This window comes from Gavialis gangeticus, unplaced genomic scaffold (assembly GCF_001723915.1).
Source record: "Gavialis gangeticus isolate Ggan-Ray unplaced genomic scaffold, GavGan_comp1, whole genome shotgun sequence".
Lineage (NCBI taxonomy): Eukaryota > Metazoa > Chordata > Crocodylia > Gavialidae > Gavialis > Gavialis gangeticus.
The window spans coordinates 5,628,340-5,651,354 of NW_017729015.1; the positions used below are offsets into that span (position 1 = coordinate 5,628,340).

At 44.7% G+C, this 23,015-nt stretch overlaps 1 long non-coding RNA gene across 1 annotated transcript; it reads left to right on the top strand.

Moving 5' to 3' along the window:
* Nucleotides 1-3,187: 3,187 nt before the first annotated feature.
* On the top strand, nt 3,188-15,633 carry LOC109293981. Its single transcript, XR_002096442.1, has 3 exons — nt 3,188-7,295; nt 11,648-11,653; nt 15,618-15,633. It is a non-coding gene; the product is annotated as an uncharacterized LOC109293981 (long non-coding RNA).
* Nucleotides 15,634-23,015: the final 7,382 nt, after the last annotated feature.

Here is a 23,015-nt window from a genome sequence, read left to right on the forward strand (position 1 = left end):
GAAACAGAAAAAAAGGGGGTGGAGGGGAGTCCCGGGGGTGAGGAGCACGTGCTTGGGTGGGCATTTTGCTGCTGGTGGCTGGAGTTCACTGGGCTTACCAAACAACAGAACTGACTCGAAGATCTGGACACCCATTACCAGAACTGGGGTGTTTGGGGGTTTTTTCCTGCTGGGGGTGGGAAGGGTTTCTTTCTATGATGTGGGGGGCTTGGTTTCTTACCAGGATTCGCTGCTCCGTGGTTCTGTTCAGAAAGAGGACGTGACTGTCAAAATATATTTCAAGCCTCAAAAAAGCACAATGAGATGAAATATCTTATGCTCCAGGATTGCTCTGGGAGTGAAAAATGACCAGTGCGCTGGAGACGAGCTTTTAGATCACCTCTGCTGAGAGTTCACATAGCTGCAGGGAGCCACAATTTTGCTGATGTGTGCTGCTCCCTTCCTGTCACCGCCTCACTTCATTGCATTGCTGTGCACAGCCAGAGCCCTTAAGTCTAGAAACCATGCTTCATGGGCTGGCAAGGGGCTTTGGCTGAAAAGCGAGCTTGTTTCTGCTGGGTTTTCACTGTGATGAATAAAACTCAGCTAGCATGGTATTCCCGACTGTTTGCAAACAAACAATACTGATTTTTACATGAAATAGGATATTGTTTGGTGGAAATTGATGACAGCTGAAGGGGAAAAAAAGGCTCAATCCTCTTCTGCATTCCTTTCAACGGGATAATATTTGACAATCTCAACACACCACGATATGCAGCAGAAATAAAGAATTTAAAATCAAGGAGGCAGTATCTTTTCTCCTCAGATTTTGGGGCCTGACCATAATTTCTGACAAATAATAGGCACGCCAGGAGATTAAGAAAAAGAAAAAAAAAACAGACAAAATTAACTTTTCCAGGGTCACCATCAGGCCAGGTCAGTTCTACGCTATATCTTTTGTAAAATCCAGGATTGATATGTTCCTATGATTTATATATTTTTAAATTTCAGTGTAAACCTTACAGTGATAAGATGGGATCTAAACCCACTGATTTCCAGTGGCTTTGGATCAGGTCTCCAGTGCATGGGAAACCAAAAGAATAAGAGACTAGCAGCAACTGTGAACCTGACTACTGTATTTTTATCATCTGGGGGGCTCTCATGTGGAAAGCAAACAAGTGCATTAGGGCCTAGTCCAGAGTCTAGTGAAGCCCATAGAAAACTCACGGCTTTGGATGAGGCCCAGAGCGTGGAAAAGTCAATTAAATGTTTTAATTGGTTGGTTTTAATAATCTAAAGGGCTGTTTACAAGGCAGTCAAGGAGATTGCTGTTTTCCTTGTAATGGCAGTTGTGATCCTGAGACATCCATCCCATCAAGGCCCTGACTTCCCTGTTATATTTATTAAAACAAGCAAGCAAAAAAGAGCTGTCACTTTTACTGCATCGCATCCTCGCGTAACAGACACTAGCGTGGTGTGACAGGCATTGTCCAGGGCTATGCCAGAGGCAGGGCTTTATGCATCTGCAAGCTAATAGGCTAAGCCCTTTAGCTCAGGCAGTCAAGGCTCATGTTGTATCCAGAAGACCTGCGTTTCATTTTGTAGGCACCCAGTCTAGGACCATACGTACCAGAGTTTTCTTCTGGAATGGCAGGTTTGCATGTAACTGGGAACGGGGGCTTACCCCACCAGGGTGTGTTCTGGGCTTGTTTGGTAGGAAGCACTGTAAAAATTCTGCTCTGGGAGCTGGCAGAGGTGCTGGCACAGGCAGGAAAGTCACATCAGCTGTGTAGATGGGAGAGGGGAATCTCAGCCAAAGCATGTGCACAGAGTGAGCCTTGTCTCCTGGCAGATGGTGCGACTAGAACCCGTGAAGGAGGCTCTGGGTCCGGCTCTGATCTTAGCCCAGCCTAACTCCACTGCTGCCAGCAGAGTTAGTCATGGTAGATGTCAGTTTAACTGGTAGCAGTATTTGGCCTGCTGTCCCACCGCAGGCACAGAGGTCAGATCAGGGGAATACATCCTATAACATAGGTGATGGAGTGAGAAAAGCATTCCGACTCCCCTCTGCACCCTGAAAGCTAATGACTTTCTATTCAAATGCTCACTTTGTCCTTACATCTCTCCCAGCCGCAGCAAGAGGGGTTCTGCTCACAGCGCAGAGAGGTCCCTTTATGTCGGTGCTAAGAATTTCTCAGCTCCTGAGTGAGAAGAGGCCACAATTTTGGGCTTTCTCAACAAGTCCCAGTTCCATGAGCTTCCCATATTCGTGGGCACCCACTTCCCAGGTTGGCTTCTTTATGTCCGTCTCCACTATGATGGAGAGAAGGTTTTTGTCTTGTTTCTATGATTCACAGCATTTGCAACTCTGCTCTAGCACCTGGCAGCAAGGACTGCAAGCTATGGGCTGGTTTTCTTTAAGGAAAATAGCCTCTTTGCAGTTATAAATTTGGAGGCCCAGAAGCTTCTGGGTGGGCTGATTACATAGCAAGACCAGATAAAAGAAAGGCAAGGCCATTCAGAAATACAGAGCTATTTAGCTACATCTAACAATAAAGCCCTGGGCTTCTAGGCCCTTTCATTATGCTGTGCACCATATTCACATGGGGCTTTGTGATGATAAGACTGAAATTCTTCTGTTTTGTAGCACAGGCCCTTACCACTCGAGCAAAGGAAAATCTCCTGTTGCATGTCTACAGTGTATGGACTATGACCCTACAGTTCATAGAGTCAGGAGCCCCTGCTTAAGGCAGGATCATCTCTGTCTAAACCATCCTAAACAAGTGTTTGTGAGCTAAGCAGGGCTGATTCCATTCAATAGCAGGAAATGGTGCATGGATGCAAAACCAGTTCATTCAACTATACATCTAGTGAGTGAATCTCAGAATAATCACCGGGTAGGTACACACAGTTTGGATAGGTGCATCCAAAATGTCAGTGCTTCACTGAACTACCTGACCTCTTCGGGCCTGAGAAACTCACAGGAAGTGTTTTCTTCCTATCAAATTCCCAGTTTCCCTGGCCTCCTCCAGACTGGAGCAGCACCAGGCACAACCGTGTGCGGGGTTCATTAGCAGGAAGACCGATGCTTCCAGGAAGCTTGGAGCAAATCTGGTTCTACAGATAGGATGGAGGGTCAGGGTCTCTGAAGTGGCGTAAGCTCGAGGGTTTCAAAACAAGACTTCTATTCTTGAGTGTCTCTGTTGTCCCTTTTGAAGGACCTGGCCCTAATGTTTCAAGTGTATATTAAAACCTTCTACTCAATCTTTTAAAGTTTGCTTTTCTTAGCTTCCTCCTTAATCTTCTCCGTGTTATTCCCCCCCTTAATAGTCTGAAGTTCTATAATACAGTTTTTTATTGTTATTATTCATTCCAGCTTAACCTTAGACCTCTCAGCTGGTGTTAGATTGTAATCCTGGTACTTAAATCTTTTACAGCTTTGGAAGTGAGCAATGATCTGAAATTTGAGCCTTACAGCGGGCTGAGGAAGGGTTCTTTCTTTCTCTCTTAAGAGAATTTGAAGTACAAAATTAGAAGGAAAAAAAGAAGCTAATTAGAGCTGACCAATGGCTTAATTTATTGTACAGTATCTGTTACTCCCAGTCTCTTTCTTGGTCTCACTTGGACTGGGAAATAGATGTGATCTCAAGGAGATTTTAGTTTGGTTTGTTGCATGTCTTTCTTTTCATTACTAAAAATACAAAGATGACTCACAGGGAGGCCCTGCCATCAGCTGCAGCTATGCAGGACAGCAACAGAGATCAACAGCTGGATAAAAGATGTGTATGATGCCTTGTCTTGTGCCCCATCTCTTTTTTCCTTGAGCTGAAGGACTGGACTATTCTTCTGTCCTAACTGGTAGAAGCAAATGATCCCAGAGTTGCCAGTAATTGAATACTTCCCAGATTTGATCCAAAGCCCAGAAAGACTCCCACTGAGTTCAGTGAGTTTAGAATTGCAGGTGAGGTTTTGAAAGGGGCTTGGAGACTCAAATCTTATTGACAGTCAGTGGGAGCTGGACAATGAAATCTTGCAGGCACGTTTCAAACTCCTGTGCTCAGTACACAAACTGGGTTCTGGACCTTTGAATGGGATGGGTGGTATAACTTTGATCAGAGAGAGCTACAAGGATGGTAGAAAGTAGATGTCTTTGTCCAGACATGGATCTGGTAATGAAGCAGGAAGTTCATTAGGAAAATCTACCCATTTGTTAGGGGCACAGGAGGGCAGCAACATGGCTAGATGGCACCTTTAGGTATCCTCTCTGCTTCCATTCCCTGCCCTCTTCACATCTGATTGAGTGTGAGGTGCTGAGCACCCGCAGCTCCCATGGGCTCATAGGCAAGAACAGAATCACAGCAATGACCCGGGAAGCCTCCACTGTGGTTGGTGATTCCAGATCCATCCTAGCTTCCAGGTAATTGGTTTGGCAGCGGGTCCTGCAAGCACAGCTTGTGACCTGAAGTTCTGGTTTTGTCCTTGCTGACTGTCACGACACCACCAGTTATACAAAGTCTACCACGAAGCCTGCCTTGAAAGTCTTCGCCATTGTGGAACTGCACCCAGGATGCTCTGAATCCAACTCATTGCTGCTTACTCTGCACTGGCCCCTTGTTCAAAATGAAAAATTGTTGACCCTTTCTTATCTGTTCCCACCTGTGGAGCTTCGTTCCTCTAGCGCCCATGGGTTTTGGTGGCCTTTGATGCATGGCGACTGGTGCAGGTATTTGGCCTAGCTTTTGACTTTGCACTGACCAATTAGACTGTAACACTTCTGTAGAGCTGTAAAATGTGTCTTGGCAGCAGTAATGGTGCCTTTTCAGTGATCCTTTTTTGGGTAGCTTTTGTATCACTTAATTCAAGGGAGTCTGACACAGAGAACAACATCTGTGAAGTAGGAGCATCACCTTTTTCCGTCATTATGTTCTGACCCAAAGCCACTCTTCTGAGTTCTGTCCCTTTTTGCTGTCTGGCTTTGGAAGAGGCTTTCTTGGTGGTAAGAGGCCAGAAGCTTCCTTGCCCACAGGCAGCAGGGTTGGTGCAGCAGTGAGACCAACTTCATTCCAGAAATATTCAAAATCCAGATGAGAGTTGCAAATGACCTCTGTCTCTAGACTTGACCAATCCTCAGCTTAGCATCCAAACATAACTGAATACGGGAGATTTTAGTATTAGAGCTGGATATACATGGGGACTTAGGGTCTGCTGTACTTGGAGCATTAGTTCAATGCTCCCTTCCAGCCTGGGGTAAGGATCCAGACTGAGTGCTCTGAACCTAGGCAACACCAGCTGTCGGCTGCTCTGCTTTCCTCATGGCGGAGGCAGTCCTGCTAGAGAGCTCACCTCAAGTGCTCTAAGTCCATTTGGAGGCCTGGGTCTCTGCATATTGTTGAGTCTGGAGGAACCACGGGGAAAGCCTTTGGGACAGGTCTGGAAAGCAGTGGGGAGTGTTGGCTTTGGCACCACTACGGGATGTCTTTCTGCCACAATCAATTCCTGTGTATTTCCATGTTCCTCTTTAGGTGTCAGTCTCCCAACTGTGAAGTGCACCTTATAGTTGCCTCGCTGTCGGGATGCTAGACCTGCAAGAAGGGAGACAGAAGGTCTCCAGGCCAAGACTGACTTATGCCCTCTTCCCACTCTTTTTCACAGACCTGCAAGGGAGCACATACATTTTGGTGGGCTAGCTTGGAAGCTGCTGGATGCTGATATGGGGGGAGGGTAAGGGGGTGGAGGAAGAATTGTGTGGCTTTCATGCAGGCATAGTAAGTTGTGCCACTGAGCAAGCAGTCATTGTAGAGATGCACTCTGCCTTAAAGAGCAAATGAGCCAGGTCATCAGACAGTGACATTTTACAATGTTGTCATCTTCAGTGGAGCTGAAACAGTAGTGCCAATTGTTTACCTAGAGGAAAATTTGACCCAGTGTCTCTACATCCCACCCTTTATTTTTGTGTTTCAGTAAATTCTGGCTTTTCCATTACTATATCTATTTAACTAGATACCTACATGATGCCCATCCTAGTTTTATTCAAACCCTCTCTCCTCTCTTCCCCTCACTGCCCCTTCTCAGTATGACTCTGGCTTCTGAGAACCATAATTTAGCTCTACAACATCACTGCATGTACAAGAGGCAACACTTGCATAAAAGCTTTATTTCTGCATCAGGAGCGCATGACCATGATATCCAAAGTCAAAGTGGAGACTTCTACAAGTGTTGCTAGGAGCCTTGGATGTGCTGTTTAGAAATGATTTGAGCCCTGGGAAAATGAAACCACGTGCCAGAATCCCAGCAAGTTGGGTTCTTGGAAGGGCTCTCTTTTCTACTCAGGCTTTGCTTCTGTATATTAGAAATTCTGGCGTCAAAGGGAATGTCTACATGAGATGTTTAATGCGCAGAAGACTAATTCTACTGCACATTAGCATGGGGGGCAAAGCCCGTGCTAATGCACAGTAGATTTAGTCTAATATGCAGTAGTGCCACAAAAAATGTTCATCTGTGCTAATGTGCAGTAGTGCTGATTATAGTGCATTAAGTTAATACCTATCATTACAGGTTCTAAACTTAATGCACCATAATTACAGCGCATTAATAAACATATAGACGCATCCAAAGAGATGTGGGTAATGGTGTAGGCTCCAAATTAGAGTTGATTAAAAATTAATTTACAAAGCGTGATAGGAATCAGACTGTTTATTTTTTAAGAAAATCCGTTATTTTTCAGTAAATTCTCCAGCAATGACTCATAGACACCAAGCAAGCAGAGAAGGACCAGGAAATGAATTTAACCAGTCTAGTCTGGGGTGGCATAATAAGAAAACAGGTGACAGATGAGGAGAAAAGTAAATTAAGTTTTTAAAATGTCCCTTGTTAGAACGTGGAATGTATTATAACACTCACCTCCGTGGGCCTAAGGTAAAGGTGCTGGGATGGGAGTCAGGAGTCCTGGGGCCCGATTCTCCAGTGCCCTGCACTTTAAGTCATTGGGTGCACTAGTACCATTCTGAACTGGAGTATTTTGCACTCACTTTACACTTGTGTCAGTGAAGACACAGGTCACATTTCATGCCACCTCTTAGGTGTGTAGATGATTGCAGGCACCTAGATGCGATTCTATCCTACCCTCCTTGAGTCCTGAAAAAAAAGTTACTGCAAATAGTAGGGTGGGTCTTTGAGTCGCAGAAAAGCAATGAGAGGACAGTCTTAAGGGTCAGATGACAGTGGTACAAAGTAGAAGCATTCATGGATTTTTTAGGACATGAGCAGGATGGACTAGAACTGCACTTAGGTGCCTAAATTGAATTACACACCTCAGAGTGTCACGCATTGGAAGGGCATTTGTTTCATTTCCTGTCTCTGTTGCTGACCTTGTTGTTTGACTATCTCCAAGTCGCTTCTCTCTCTACTTCTGGTTCCCTGCCTGTAGATGGGATAGCAATTCTGACTTCCCTTTGCAAAGCACTTTGAGATCTATGGGTGTGAAATATGCTGTACACAAAGTATTATGAATAGAGTGCTCAATCCCAGCCCAGCCACGCATCTCCTGATGGTCTGATCTAATAACTCATGTGGTGCAGTCTCTTTAATTTTGAAACATTGACAAAAATTTTCCCCACATCCATTGCACTGGCAGCATTCCGGGTGCCAAGTTTGGACCCATTTTCTAGCAGCCGTGCAGCTGCGACTGTGGAAGTGCTAATGGAAACAAGGCTCAGCTGTCAAGAAAGCCTGTCATAAACATCAGAACCCTGTCAACACGACTGCTTCGGGTGTTGCCAGCAGAGCTGAACCGTGGCTGCAAAACAGGTTGCAACATTTCTTGCTGTAGATGAGGCCTCAGTGGTTTAGGTGCATGTCAGTTGATATCCTTGTGTCTCTGTCGCAAAGTCAATGGAGTTACTCCAGGGTTAAACAGGAGTAAATAAAAGCTGAATTTTATCCAGATCACATTATGTAGCTGTGTACAAGATGCAGAGTTTCCTTATACATGTGCAGTTCCATACTCAGTTTCTCTGTTGGAATGACAAAGGTCCCATCAGTAGTTAGTTATTACCTGCCTTGCTCCATTTAATCCTGTAGCATTTGCACTTATGATGTATAATTCAGAGCTGTCTGATCTCTAGCACAACATGCGATGCTCCAACCCAAACAGGCTCTTTAAATGGAACAAAGTTGCTAGTTAAAATGAAAAGAGGGTTTGTTTTTTTTCTTCTTTTATTATTATAAATGTTCATAGTCCACAGTGGGCTCCAGGCTTGCAGGCACTGAAAGGCTTTTGGCAGCTACTACAGTGACACTGAGTTTCCAGCATTGAAACATTTATTAGAATAACTCAGTCTTGTTAGGCACCTGGCCAGCTGCTCTGCTCTACTGAACAAATCAAAATCAGTTGCAGTGTTTGGAGTGAAAAGGTAGCTGGACAGAGATTATGGGTGTGCGTGCGTGTATATATATATATGTGTATGTATATATATGTGTATATAATTAATATATATGTATATATGTATATACATGGCTTACTGTGTATTCGCACACGCACACACACACACAGATGTAATTCAAGTCTTGTACATAAACTAAGAGGGAAGAAATGAATTTACTAGCTGACTTTGCACATCTGAAATTTTGAAATTCTGCTGAGACTTTGGACCAGACCCTCAGCTCTTGAGATCCACTGACATCAGTTGAGGCTTTGGCCCCTTTTCCCTTTCTTGACCCTTTCTCAAAAAGGGCCTGATCCAGAGTCTGTTGAAGGAAAGACTGATGAATTTCATTAAGTTTTGTATGAACTTAATGACAGAAAATTTGACACAGATGCTGTCCTGGAAAGCCTTCTGCTACCAAGATGCCCAGAGGCCATGTTGGGCTATTTGGAGCTATTTCTAAGGATATCCTATTTGCCAACTCACCCTTTCTTCCATGCAGTTTGGCCAAAGTAGAAGCAGAGAAGGACCTGTTGGCTAAACCTACATAGTGATTTCAGAAGCCTCCTACTTGCTCCCTTCTAACCCCAAGCATCTTGTGCCTCCAGCTCAGTGGACATTTCTTAGCAGCTACAGAGAAATTTTCAGTCTGGAATATAACCTTTTTTATCCCCTTACTTTTGGATTTAGAACCAGTCGTCACAAAAGAGTTTGGTGTGCTGCCCAGAATTTCTAAGATCCAGCTCCCAGATCTTGCTCAACGCATTTCCAAAGGCCTCAGGGGTACCAGTGACTTTACGAGCATAAACCACCTCTCATTTGGGTCCCTAGGGTCTAAGTCATAAATATACAGTTGACAATCAAACCAGACAAATATGAAGAATAAAAATATATATATCCATGCTGTTTGGTAAAAACTGCTTTTTAAAATCACTTATGAAGCAAAGTACTTATGTCACACTAATGTTCACCACTCTGTCTCCAGGATAAGATGCCACCCATTGGTTACTCTGTAAATAAACATGAAGCAAACTTGTATAAAGCAAAAACACATTGGTATACATCCAAAAATACCCCTTTCCAGAAGATTTCAATAATTGGGGGGGAAACAAATCGCCCCTGCTCTCCTTTTTTTTTTGGAGCTGACTGAAAGCCCCACGAGGAGAATGAAAAATCTTTGACCGTAGATGAAATTCTAGGCTGTTTTACTATCCAACAACTATGGGAGGGGGAAAATGCATGTAAATATTTTTAATAGGAAACATATCTTAAACAGATTTTTTTTTTCTATGTACATAACTCTTCTAGAGTTTAGTACTTAAATTGCTTCATAGTGTCTGTTAAAACCAATAAATAAATAAATAAATAAATAAAAATGTTTGTTAATTGTTTTTGTTCTTACTCAATGGCCAAAACTTTAAAATTAAAAAAAAAAAAAAAAGACTATAAAAATAATCTTTGCCAATGGATCTAGCACTGTAATGGTACTGTCTATTTTTTTTAATTATTTCTGTGCTGTGCCCATTTATAAAAGGAAGAAAAATAAAGTCATTTAAACATGGATCACCAGGAGCTTTGCTTGTGTTTTGTTCCTTCTTTCTAGTCCCTGGGTTTCTGTTGCTCAGACATACGAGGAGGGCTAAACAAGACTGTAGCACTTGGTCTCCAGTTTGCCTCAGCTAGATATGATCGGGAAGAGGCGGTGTTTAATTAATGGTCTCCATAGCAACTCCTCAGACACCTTGCAAAGCCAGCAGCAGCTCCCCTCTACACGTCCTAGCCAAATGCAACCCAATTATGTTCTGCACTCAGCACATCAGACTTCTTCGTTCATCTTGTCACGGACGGGAGAGCATAACACCTGGGTCTGGCCACTGGCTCTATCAAGCGCCGTGTAAAAGAGGCCTGCTTAATGATACATTTATTGATAGCATTTTGTGTGTGAGAGTGTGTGTGTGTGTATATATACACACACACACACACTTTCAGGCACACATGCCCTTCCTCAGGCTCAGAAAATTTTACTTACTGGTACCCCCCGCTTAACTGTTCCACTTCGCGCTATTTCGCTATAACGCTCACTTGAAATTGAAACCTGATTTCACTTAGCGCTCTGTGAGTTTCATTATAACACTCGCACGCGTCATCTTGGGTCATTAAAAACAATTGCGGTCGCCATCTTGGGTTGTTGAATACTTTCGGGTTTGCTTAATGCTCGTTTTGCTTCGTGCTTGGCTTTTCAGGAGCAGATTAAGAGAGCTAAGCAGGGGTTGTACCATCTTTCGTTTTCCCTGAACCTGAACAAGGGGGTGTGTGCCTGAAAGCTGGCAGAAAAAAGATCTTTTTTTTGCAATTGTCTTAGCTGGATAAAAGGTGTCATTTCTGAACCAAGAGTTCTAGGGTTTTGCATTGCTTACACATTTTAGAAGCACTTCGCCCTTTGCTGAAATGCTGCCACTTCTGGGGCAGAACGTAGCTGCTGTTTAGCATCAGCTCAGCCAAGGGTCTTTGGGTAAATGTGATATCTTTTATTCGACCAACTAAATCGTTGGAAAAATTGTTCTTTGCAAGCTTTCAGCACAAACACCCTTCTTCAGGCATAGGGAGAGCCTGCTGGTTTTTTTGTGTCCTCCTGGACGGAATAAAAGCCAAGATGCAAAATACAGGTCTGCCAAAATGCAAATGCATGGCAGTGAGGATCAGAGGCCATGGGAGACAATAGATAGTGGTGGGGGAAATAGCTGATGCTGCCCTAGCACAGGGGAGTGAGCCCTTGTGCTTATCGTTGGCTGCAGTTTACATCACAGAGTCACTGGGGAAACTGCATGCACAGCACTCGGGACAGAGAGTGGGTTCTTCCCATGGTGCCCACCTGCTTGAAGCGCCCTCCCTGTGGTGCTAGAATAGCTGTCCTGACTGAGCTATTGAGAAAGCCCTTGAGTGACAATACTCATTACAGTACTACTTCATATGGGAGAGGCCTCTTGGAAGACATGACCCAGCATCCCTACCAGGAAGGAGTGTGTGCATGTTTTTGGAGAGAGGAAAAAAAGCTTGTAGATTGGTAAGAACAAACCTCAAGGTCTCTGACTTCCTTCAGAAAAGAAAGCCCTTCCGTGTACAATACTAGATACTCCTGAGCCCTCCATCACCAGCCCACACCCCTTTGAGGGACACTGGTAGATCCTCTCCATTCTCAAATCTTTTCCCTGACCCCTCTCACCACACACCCAGCTTACCACGAGAGTGGAGTAGGCACATTCAGGATTGGGGACCCAATTGTTTTCAGGTTCAAAAGAAGGGTGTGGGAGGCACTTTCAGTCACATCCACTCCACTGTATGTAGGTTAGGGCACTCTGCTGGGACTTAGGGGTACGGGTACAAATCTCTTGAGGCTGAGGCCGGCCTGGACTGCAGGTCTCATTTGTCCTGGCCAAGTGTTTGAAGCGGGAGAAGAGGATCTGACTCAGGATTCTTATGCTGCCCATACAGATATCTACCTGCCAGGACACAAAAAGCTCTGCTAAGGCACACGTGCCTTATGCAGTCGGAGGAAAGTAATATTCGGAGCATCAGGGGAGCCTTAGCACAAGTTAGAACTGGCTTTGGAATGGATGGAGAGCTGTGCACCTCCTGCGTAGCTAAGGATCGAGCCTTGGAGGTGTCAAAGTGCTGCCCACTGAAGTGCATGGAAGCACTGTGTCCCCAAACAAGGTGAAATAGGCTGGACTTCCAGGGATGCATGAAGTGGTCACAAGCTCCCCATGAAAAGTGCGACAGCTCCATTAGGCACTCTCTGACAGACATTAATGAAGGCACTCCACTTTGTAGTGCCTTTACCTGAACCTTCATGTTTGAATGACGATTCAGATTGTCGTGTGGTTGTGCACTTTTAAAGCGCTCTGCAGCTGTGCACTTCTGTCAGGGCATGGCTGTAGAGTGCCTTCAACAGGCTGATCCTGCAACAAATGTAACTTCTGTCTGCACCTTTGTATCTAGCCCCAGCAGCATGCTAGGTGCTTGCTTTGCAGGCTACGAGATGGTAATGCTGGTGTTCCAGTGGGCTACAGCAACAGCTTCTCTTCATCCGTCTGCCGAGCAAGGGCAACCCAAAAACATTCTTGCCTTTACAGATGAAGTATGGGTGATGGGATGCAACCTAGGACTACAGGATTTGAATGCCAGGCCCGAGCCCATGTCTCTTTCACTTCCTAAGCAATCACAGATAAATTACAAGTTTAGCCTGTAGCAAATTTAGCCTGGTTTCAATGAAGACAGTCACACATATCCCAATGGTCTCTTACCAAGACTTCCACTTGTCTGACTTCAGAGTCTACCACAGTTTGAGCGCTAGAAATTGGGATGGGGCTACTGCCAGTCTCTTGGAGAACACAGAGCCCAAGGGCTGCGTCTGAAGGAACTGTCATTTTGGTTGAGAACATCATGGTATCATTCGACTTCTGGCAGCACTGCCTGCCATTTCAGCAGAGGACAAGTCCCTGCCCCCCCGATCCAGATGTGAGGGGTGGGGAGGGGGGGCAGGCACAGTGTCTGTCTTTACTACAACTCTGCATTAAGCTCAAAGTCACAACATCTTTTTATCCGTATCATCACATCAGCTTTCATAGTTATCCACTGCTTTGAAACAATCCAGCCACAGTAGCTGGGCTTAGTCCCCCTAGGACTGTGAGCACCATGTGTTGTGCTCCCTGTACACTGCATAAAGACATTTCAATTTGTTGGGGCCACCCATGTAGTTTCCAACTTTCCTCTGGACAAACATGCAACAGTGATAATAACTCCACTATGCTGGCGGGTTGACTACCCACAGGCTTGGCAGCAGCCCCTGGACAGCTGCTGTTAAAAGCTGAGTGAATAACTGCTTGCAGTTGTTCGGTGCTGGTGTTTGAGCTTCAGCCTTGAAACAGGCTCTAATTAATCCTTGCCCCAGTTCCTTGGGGATTTTCCCATCAGCAGTGATGTGACTGTTCCATGCCAAGACCAGGTCTACCTTTGAGGCTCTGGATCCTCTCAGAGAGGAGAAAGCAACATGGTTTTAACCAAAGCAAGGCCATAGGAGGAATAGGATGCAGAATGACTCTGAAAACATCCTAGTGCCATGTCTTTTTGTTCTGTGTTTGTATAGCACCTGTCATGATAAGCTACTGGTAGAGGACTGAAGCTCCTAGCTGCTATCCCAACAAGAACCAACATCTCTCACCTGAAATACAGTGACTTAGGTACAATTTTCAAAGGGACTTTAATTGACTTAGTCCCCAGGAAAGTCAAAAGCCTCGAGGTCCATTGGAAAGTGGTCCCCCTCTCTCAAGAAAAGAGGCATATTGCAGAAGTGCAAAGTTCAGACACTGGACAAAGCTCTTCACTGCTAATGAGAAACCACTGAATATCTGTGCCAGCCTGAGTGGAAGGCCTAACAGTCAGGACCTGGCAAACCTTCTGTAGGAAGGAGACTTAGGTAGTTTAGGACTCTGTCTTATAGAGGAGGCTAAGGCACACAGTGGAGGTATTGAAAATAAAGAATGGCTTAGAGAAGGTGCATTGGGTGTTGCTTTCCACAACTGCTTTTGTAACGGAAAGACAGGGGATGCCCAGTGACACCTTCAAATGTGAAGAAATATAGTCATACACAATGTGCTGTTGAACTCACTGCCACAGAGGAGCCCAAGGACCCAGAGTTTAGCAGGACTTCAAACAAAGTAGATATATTTCCCTGGATAACAAAAATGTGTAGTGCTGCAATAGCAAGGGTTAAAGACTAACAAGGTTTGGAAAAGAATGAACTATCCTGGGTCCAGGCATAAGCAGTTAAGTTACTAACTGGGTCAGGAAGCAATTTTCCCTGTGAACAGGTTAGTTCATAGTTGCTTATTGCAAGGTTTACTGAAGCTTTCTTCTAATGCAGCTCAAACTGGTGTCTGTCAAAAGCAGGGTACTGGACTAGATGAACCCCATGTCTGATCCAGGCTGGCACTTCCTATTTTGTGGCTGTTTGGTCAAGCACTGAAAGAGGAGGCCTTTGAACCCCTTTAACACTGGTGGGCAATTCTGTCCCCACTGAGATCAATCAGGTATTCACCATTAGCCTATACTATAGGTCATCCTTCATACTACCTGTGCATGTATAGAAAAGACTGCCAGATCAAAATTGTAGTGCTTTACACTCACTTCCTACAGGCACAAAGGAAGGGCAGAAGAACTCAGAATCAAGCCCCATAATGCTTTTACAGCCCCTGCTATCTAGCACCAACATACCAGGCTGATACCTCTAGCAGGCTAAGCTAAGTGATTTTCCCAGTTTTGCCCCTGCAGCCTTGCAAAGTGACAGGGGCAGTTGCCCTAGCCCTCGATTTGGTGCTCTATGTTAATTCATTGTTATTTCTGTCGCTAGGATGGGAGCTAGCATTCTGAAATGAATTCAGTTTGCAGCTGGGTTTATAAAGGGCATAAGGTCCCATACAGAAGTAATGGTGAAGAGGCAGTTTCTGGAAAAATAAATAAATACAAATAGGATTTCCAAGTAATTGAATGTTTGCTTGGCTCATTAACAGTTTGAGCACTTCTCCAGTGGGTGTGTAGTCGTGGTGACCTTACTGGGGGGCCACCTATCAGCGGTGGGGCAGGAATTACACTTGGATGATGCGAGGCTCGCACATCCTTGCATAAAATATTCAAGAGCATCTTTAGCACAGCAAGATCTTTCCATGTTCAATGACATAAATATCACTTAAAAACAAAGGCATTTTACTTTTCAAAGCATTTTCCTGAGCCTGAATGCCAGGGTCCAGATTTCACTGATGAGGACCTCACACAGAGAGGACACGACTTGCTCAGGGTCCCAGAATCAGCCAGTGAGGATGCACCAGATGCTGTTGCTTTCTCAGAAGATGGATTCTTCTGTTCTGTGGAGGATTCAATACCGCACACATTCCTGTGGTAGTGGATTCCCTAATATTTATTATGGTAGTGGGACAGGGTCCTCACTTTGAAATCACACGCCAGTAAATAAGGCATGGATCACTAGGTCCTTAGCAGACACCACAGAGTTTTTATGGTTGCTTTGACAGGTGACACCATGCCAATGCCTGCTGAGAAGACCGGCAGTTCCCAGCCCATTAAGTAGGCACAGACTCAGCTGGCCTGTGGTCTTAAAAGCCAAGATGCTGGCAGAGATTGCTCCTAGATGTGCTCACAGAGCCAGAAGCTGGCCAGGTAAGCCAGGCTATCTGGTTTGGTGAGCTCCTGTCTTGAACCAGTCTGGCATCTCAGGTTATAAGCACATGCACTGAGGCACTCAGGGAGGAGACATGGCAATCTCTCTTCTTGCTTTGATGCCAGCCGTGTTTTAACACTGATTATGGATGGCAAAGGCATGCCTGCTCCGAGCAATACTTGCAGGTTCCAGCTGTTTTTATTCATTGCTACTTTGCAGCAGGGAGAAGCAGGATTGGACGAGTTCGTTCACAAACATCACTGAAGGGAAGAAAACTTCTGTCTCTTGATAAAAGATCTTCAGGAACATCAAAGAACCTCGCTGGATCCAAGATCGTTCACCGACCAGCCCCTGGCAAGGCTTTCATTTGCTTCCATAGGAAAGCACATAGCAGGGGGTCTTCTGAAATACCCACTGGGCCAGAAGTGCAGCAAAGACTTGCACTGAGGTTGCCTACATCCCAGGTGCATCCACAGGCTGCAGAGTAAATTTTTTGCTCTTTTTAACCCAATGGCTATTTAATTCCTGTGTGGATTTAGCTCTGGTACCTAACTTAGGTCTTTTGGAGAATCCCAGCTTAATCAGCTACAGCTTCCCACCCCAGAAGTGGCTGCACTCCTGTGATGGCAGGTGCTCAGGTTGTCAAAATTGCTTTCTAGATCCTCTTTGGAGGCTCTGAATAAACAATATTTACTAATAGGCCCAACTGATACAGCGTCTCTGCTGTCAGATCACCTTTTCTAAAAGCAACAGGGAGCCTCTTGCCTGATGCACCAGAAGGCATCCAGGGAGGTGAAAGCAGGCAGCTAACATGTAATGATTTATTCAGCCAGACGGAACAGCTGACAGACACGTGCTGACAGACAGATCTCCTTCCTGGATGGAAAGCCTGGGCTTTCACTTCCCCTATGCATCCAGTAATAAGATGCAAACACAGTAGGCAGCTTAACAAAGGGAAGTGAGAGATTGCCATCTGGGGCCCAAAGTACTTGCAAGCAGGGATGGTAATGAAGGTGTCATCTAAAGAATTGCATTCATTGACAGCTGCATACTCCGAGCCTACAGGAAAGCAGGCCTCTGCTGTCAGGTTTGAAGTTGCTAGACAGAAAATGAATTCTTTTTCCACCTCTTCCCTTCTCTTTTTGTACCAACATTTCCTCCCATCATGGTTCTGCCGCTTCTCACTTCCCTATGACAGAAGGAGTCTTCCTCCCTAGCAGGTCTGATCCTGCCAGTGCTCTTTGCCCAGAACTACTGTTGAATTGACGCTGCATCCTGGATCCAGACCCTGGCAGGGTGAGCTCTTCGGGGAAGAGAACTTGATTCTCTGGGTTTCACTGTGGGCAGAGCAAGCGTCAGGTTCCAGGCCTGGTTTGCACTGGTGCAAATGAATGCACTAGGTTGTGTTTTCTATCCACCCGTAATTCCCTGAACAAGAGGCAAAGAAAGAAAGGGGAAAAGAAAGAACCAGGCCCCTTTCCCCCTGATTGGAAACGAGCTTACATAGGACACTACGGTACATGTATGAGAGCAGTCATCGGAGACACTTCCACAGACAGCTAGCAGACACTGTGCTTGTAGCCTCTGTAGCTTTGATTTCCCATAAACTCCCCCAAGATCAGCTCCGACATTGCCCAGCTTAACTGCTGAACACCTACCAGCTCCAAAAGCATCCTTCTGTTGCTAATCTCTTGTATTAGCAGCTCCTGGAGTTGGTTTCCTACTTTCTAAAGGCAGGAAATCCCTCTGCAGGGTGGACGGGCGGGGAGGAAAGTATCCTACTAGAGAATAACCGGATAAAACTTCTTGTCCCAGAAAGCAAGGCAGATCTGGCCTGTGTGCTTGGGAACACCATGGCAAGGCATGGCGGACACAGAAGGCTCCAGAATGGCTCCTTTCGAGTATTTTTGGTCTATTGTATGGGCCTTAGAAAGCCCAAGCAACTCTATTCCTGCCCTGCACGACAGCATTTCCTGAGTTCTGGCAGATATTAATAGACCTCAAATGTCAGCAAACTGCTGTTTTTTCCCCCTTTGAGATAAACAGCATCTATGCTCCTAAATTAACCCTGTGGGATTCATCCACTTCATCCTTTTAACAGCCTTAAGATCTGCACAAGCCAGGTGTCCTGTCTGTATTATCTGCAGATCAGGTGCTGGCCTTTCAAGAACAGGAATAGTACTCTGCTCCTGATTAGAACTGGTTGCAGGTGGCAGTTGTTTTTTTGGTGGGAAGCTCGGACATTAGGAAACCTGTTTTTATTTTGAACTGGGGAAAAAACAGAACCTTTTTCTTAAAGTTCCCATTTCAATTTGCAGTTAATAACATTCCCAAAATGTTCAAAAAGGACAAGACTCAGTTTAAAAAAAAAATCAAAGCATTTAATTCCAACGTCAACTTTTTAATTGCATTTTCTATTAAAATGATGTGTGCTTTTGAAAGGCAAAATGGGAATGTTCGGTGCTGATAGGAACAAGGCCACGTTTCATCCAGATCAGCATGTGCTTGGGAAAACTTTCCAGTCATTGATACTCCCAACATTGAAACAGTCTGAGAACTTTCCCTGCAACAGCAACTTCATCACTCACCTGGAGGAACTTGGCCTTCCAAGCATTGGCAAGAAGCTCAGCTTGCTTTTCTTCAGTTTTTAGGGATTTCAGGAATTTAATGTTTTAGTGCTGGGCTAACAGGTTAAATCATCCTTCCATAAAATAAATAGAGCTGGCATAAAACATTAGGGCAAGCTCCTCTGCTCACAGGGCACACCCCACCAGTGGCAGCATATTGGGCAGTGCAAGCATGGCTGGATTAACCCTTTAGTGTGCCCTAGGCAAACAAACTCATGGGCCCCTACTTAATATTGTATATTTATATTACCATTTTCACTCAATACTTATAATGTGTAAAATAAGCACAACTGGGTCCCTTCTTCACTTAGGGCCCTAGGCGTGTGCCTAGTTTGCCTATGCGTTAATTTGGCTTTGAGTGCCAGCACAAGTATGCGTGTCCAGAATGGCTGATGGGCAAGTGTGGCTGGTTTCCCATGAAAGTTGTTCTCATTTGAATGAAAAATCAAAGGCTGAGACATATCAGTTTGGAAATGCTGTCACCCTACCCCCAGGGCATCACAGTTCTGGTGTCTCAATATCCCATTCTTCTCCTCCTAGTCAGTCTATGTCTCCCATAGTTCACCACTGTATTCCTTTCCAGTCATTTGAAAATCTGCATTTTGGTCTATTATACAATGCACGCATTTGCAAAAAAGTATACATCTATGCAAAATAACTCATTCTATTATTGGTATAAAATGCTAGACAAGAGGTGAGAAAAAATGTGGATGCTAAACTTGATTGTGTTTATATTTTTTGACTGTCATTCACGTTGACTGATGAAACTGGACTGATGAGTTTCTAATCAGTTTTACTTGGTTGTAATGCATGGGCACACCATGCCGCAATTTTGGGGAATGGTATTTCTTAAGCAGCAATAATTCTGAGGGCCTAATAGAGCATGTTTTCATCTAAAGATGTCACACTTATGCAAGATCAATAGCTTCATGTTGTAGGTGGGTAAACCAAGGAACAGAGAGATAGTGATTTGTCAAAGGTAAAGGAAAAAACCTGGAAAAAGAACCCAGGTCTTCTTCAGAGGGTCATGCTCTGCCATCAAAACATGTTCCTCTTTTTTTATTGGAAAAATAAACTGTTTCCCTTGGAATATAAAAACTGCCCAAACATTTCTATGGATGATAAATGTTATAACAGCTCACTTCTACAATGCTGTCTTTTGCGGACTAAACCGCGGCATGATCCTTCAATGCTCACATCAGCCCGCTTTAAATTTGGGAACTTTCACCAGCGGTGCAATCGGATGGCTTGAAGTAATGAATGGAAGGAATGAAAGAGAATGAAAGAAATACAGTTCCTAGCTGTAAATCTGTAACTGTCTCTTTCAACCAGAGGCGGGGAAAAAAAAAAACAACCCCTCAGCTTCTCCTTTGAAGGATTATAATATGAGAGACTTCAGAGCACCGAACAGTCTGTGTCGGTTTCTTTGCCTTATTATTTTGGACAGTGAAAGCTCCCAGATGTAGCCATGGGCTGTAGGGGCTTTGCTGAGAACTTCCAGCTGTCACCACAGCCTTTTGGTACTTGTCTTTAAGAACTGCTGGCATGAAAGTAGCCCTGAATGAGTTTCTCCGAAGAAGGCTCAGAATCTATTACCCAGGCTCTAAACTGCAAACACTTGTTGAATCCCCTTACTCCATTTCTTGCATCAAACATTGCAACTCCTAGTTGGAATTTAATCAAACCAGACCTGCAAATATGCCTGTAACTTAAATTAGTCCTTCCATTAAGGTAGGAAGTAGGGAAGGGTGGAGTCAGAGATATGAGCTTTCATAGGCAACAGCCTACTTCCTCAGCTGCTATGAATAGATTTCACAAAGAAATGGTTTTAAATAGAGGAAAGGGACAGGGGGAGGGGCACTAAGAGCCAGAAAGTGGTAAATTAGATCAACTAGGATAGATAAGGCCGTTAACATCTGGAGGGACACTGGAGTTAACAGCTGGAATTAACAGGTTGTTCAGGTAATGGGATAAGAATTTATATTCTTTCTTGAGCCTGTTTAACACAATCCAGTCCGTGGATGATTTCTTTTCCCACAATTTTGCATTCAAGTCAGCTTTCACAGACAGATACTCGGGGGGTCAGTGGTGAAATGTCCAGAGAAGTTAAAGTCTTCTGCCATGGGCACTTGTGTCTTTCTGGAATTGATGTCTAATTTGTGTTCATTCATTCATATAGGGATTGCCCCATCTGGCCAATGTAGACAGCAGAGGGGCACTCTAAATAGGTGGTGGCGTACACAGCATTGGTAGAGGAGCAGGTGAATGAACCCCAGATGTTATAATCTGTGTTGTTTGGTTCAGTGATGATGTTGTCTGTGTTGATGAAGGGGACACAGCTGGCATCTGGGTCTTTAGCAAGGCCAGATTTGGTTTGGTGAGAATTGGTGCAGGTTGCCTGCAAGCCAGGGCAGGCTTCCTGCCCATGGCGTCCTGGAAATGGCTATCATTTTCCAGGAAGGGTTGGAGGTCATTAATGATGTGTCCCAGGTGTTCACACTGGGGGGTGTAGGTGACAACCAGAGGGTAATAAGCAGGCAAGAACATAAAATCACTCTTCCGATTCAGGCCATTGATGCAATAAGTCCAATAACTTGCTTCTAATCACAGCTAACGCTGGCTATTTCAGAGGCAGGTGAAGAAAAGCCTGCACTGAATGGTTGTAAAATAGTCTGCTTCAGTGCGTGCTATTATACACCTAGGTGTCCTACTTATAAATGTCTATCAGCCTGTGAATTCGGATTAATCAGTTCATATCATAAGGAATTTCGCAACAAAATCCCCATGAGAAGGCATTACATTTTATCTGGAGAAATTTGCTGTTGTGTAGCTCCATTGCATGTACCTGTGTCCAGGTATCATGAAAAGGGTGAAAAGCAGTGAAGCCAAAGGAAAAATCTTTTTCAAGCAACATGAGTAGTGGGGATGCTTCCTCTAATTTCAGGTTTCCGGTCACTGGAGGGTATCAGACACACACATACACATGGACCCGCCACACACAAACACACCCAGAGCTCTCATTCTGTCTAGGGAAGGTGGTGAGATATATAAGCACATGGACAAATCTGATCATTTTGTTCCAAATAATATATACCTCTGCTTCCTTGTGTCCACCCAGACCCTTCTCCAACCTCCCATCCTGGCTTCCTTACTACAGATTTAAAGAAACAGTCTCTGTCTTCGTACTTGTTTCCTCCCACAAGTTCTGTACATGGGTGTCCCCCCTGAGCTGTGCACTTCAGTTGCATGTGGAACCTGATACACCTGACATTTCCAGTATCTGTGTTTTTTTGCAGACTCTTCCTCCCCAGCACAAACACACGCACGCTCAGAAGCAAATTATCAGGCAGAGATCTAGGACAATCTTGTCTCCTTACTGCATTTTGCCATCAGGAACTGCGGTCCTATGAGACAGAGTAGATATCAGTGCCATGCATAATATCAGGACTTAATAATGATAATTATAATAAGAGAGGGATTAATAATCGTCCATTATTTCTGCCTTCTAAAGAGTTCCCCCAGGCGGTGAGTAAGCCGGTGAAACATTTTAAGTACAAAGCCAAATAAACAGACACTTGGAACACCCATGCAAATATCAGATCGACTCAAAGCCTCTTGCCGGGGAGCTGTAAGGTTGGACTAGCGACATCAGATTTATTTCTATAGCAACTGGCTGTGCTGCGTGAAACACAGGGCTCTCACTGCCGCTACAGTCAGAGCGAGAATCTGCTCTATGAAGGCTCCAATGCCTCCTGGAATAGCAGAGAGACCACACTGGAAGATGCCACCTTGGCACATTTCTTTTTCTAGAAACACGCTGCCTTCTTTCAGGTTTGCTTTGTTGCAACTTGCAGCCACCACACATCCAGCATCACAGCTTCTGCAGCTCAAATGCGTTTCCTCCTAGGCTTAGTGGACTAAGAGCCCAAAGTGTTCGGGTCTCTTGAGAATCATAAAGTGCACAATCTTGATCACCCTCTTCTCCATTGACAAAGTTGAACAGGAACAGGAACGGGTACAGAGATGGGCTGCTGGGAGGTGTGGGGGAACGGGGGGGCTGTCTGATGAGAAGAGGCTAAAAGAGCCTGGCTTTTTTAACCTAATAAAGCAAAGCCTGAGAATAAGATTGCTCCCTCACAGTGCATCAGGCAGGAGAATATGAGGGAGGGAGAAGAGCTATTTAAGCTAATGGACAATATATAAACTGAGTATAAACTGGTGACAGGTACAATTAAGCTAGAAATTAGAAGAAGGCTTCTTATCCGTCAGGGCAGTGAGGTTCCCAAGCAGTGCTCCAGTGGGAGGCATGGGAACTACTTTTAAAAGGCAACTCGAGGAGACTGTGAAAGGGAATACATGGCATGGTTCGACATGGGACTGAGCTCAGGCACCCAGGATGTCCCTTTTGTCTTGTGTCTCTAAACTCTCCGTGCCTGAACAAAGAAGAATGGACTATGACCAAAGCAATGAAGACGAGATGTTGGAACAAATGTATGATGCCAAGGAGAGGGAGAGCTTCTCTGATGACAGAGTGTACCTGAATAGGGATTAGTGGATGTACATCATAAGCACAATGGTCCTCCACTAGGTATACACCTTTGTCCTCTACTGGACAAAACTGGACTAGACTGTATGTGTGTGTGTGTGTACAATTATATTTAACTAGAAGGACTCATACAATGAATTACTTCTGAAACAAAAGGCCAAAAATACCTATGCCATAGGTTAGGCATTATCCAGTGCCTTCTCCAGTGC